The sequence below is a fragment of the Phalaenopsis equestris genome, unplaced genomic scaffold, assembly GCF_001263595.1.
Source record: "Phalaenopsis equestris unplaced genomic scaffold, ASM126359v1 Scaffold215923, whole genome shotgun sequence".
NCBI classification, from domain to species: Eukaryota; Viridiplantae; Streptophyta; class Magnoliopsida; order Asparagales; family Orchidaceae; genus Phalaenopsis; species Phalaenopsis equestris.
Window position 1 is genome coordinate 1 of NW_018234583.1, and position 1,267 is coordinate 1,267.

At 42.7% G+C, this 1,267-nt stretch overlaps 1 long non-coding RNA gene across 1 annotated transcript; it reads left to right on the forward strand.

The window, feature by feature from the left end:
- Window positions 1-187: 187 nt before the first annotated feature.
- On the forward strand, window positions 188-1,267 carry LOC110037149. The gene is made up of 3 exons (XR_002295298.1): window positions 188-449; window positions 537-756; window positions 1,222-1,267. It is a non-coding gene; the product is annotated as an uncharacterized LOC110037149 (long non-coding RNA).

Genomic DNA, 1,267 nt, shown 5'->3' on the forward strand with positions numbered 1-1,267 from the left:
AACGCATCAATAATACTTGAATAACACACAATAATTTCTGAAAAACACACAATAATATTTATGCCCCGTTTGGGGCAGCTTATAACTGCGATTGGAATTTTGAAAATGCCGCTGTCGTGTTTGTTTCACGCGTTTTCATAACTTAAGAGAGAACGGCGTTTCCAATACTTAATAGATGCGACCGCGGGACTGACCCCCGCGGTCCGCGTCTTCGATCCGCGTCGAGCGGTTTTTTACTCGCATGCCCTTCTTCCGTCGCCTCGCTCCCTCACCACTTTCGTCCGCTCCTCTACTTCTTTCCCGCGATCTCTTTCAAGTTCTTTCCCGCGATCTCTTTCAAGTTCGTGGAAAACGACCAAAGGTTAAGCCCTCCCCTCTACCTTCCGCTCCTTCTCTAATTCTTCCCCGCCATCTCTTCCCATTTCATGGAAAACGATGAAGCAGAAAATGTAAAAAAAAAAAAATTTTCTTATCATTTTCTCTCTTGTTCTCAAACAATCTCTTCAAAATCATTTTTTTTTCTTATCATTTAACAGAGGGAAGAGTTTGGAGGGGTACAGTAAGGTGAAGGGGGAAGAGAAGGAGATTGCACCTGTGAGGACGAGCTCCATGAATCATTCTGGTTCAAGGCCATAGCTTGACCTTACTGCGACAGCAATTAAGAGTAATTCGGAGGAGAGGAACCCCACAATTTTGCTGCCTAACCAGTCTGATGGCATCCCTCACGTGGCCCTGGATGTCCTTTACATTGCCATGGTTGAGCCATTCAGCTTGTTGTTTTAAAGTGGATACTATTGCCTTCAACTTCTATGCTGAGAACATTTTCTTATATTTTTTTATTAGATTCTGCACTGTTTATTTTAATTTGGTGGCATGTGTATCTTCCGTAATGTTATTTTGCAAGTCAAGCATGTGCATACATGTATGTAAATTTCCATAATATTATTTTGCAAGCAAAGGTTCGTATCGGCCTGCTAGTGCGTTTCAGGAGCTTATCCTGAAACGCGGCCCACGGGCCGACCATAATATCACGTGGCCGCGGGAGAAGTTCTTCGCCGGTACAATCACCACAATACTCCAATAAAGAGGTGTCACATATACAACGATACCGTAATATCAACTGACACCTAAAGTTAAATATTTTCATTCTCACCGTAATACCAACTGGCACCTAGAGTTAAAATATTTTTTACCACGGCTCATTACTAATATTTTTAGCAGAGAGCCCGACAAAATATCCATCCGGGATCTGAAGAGCCACAACTAG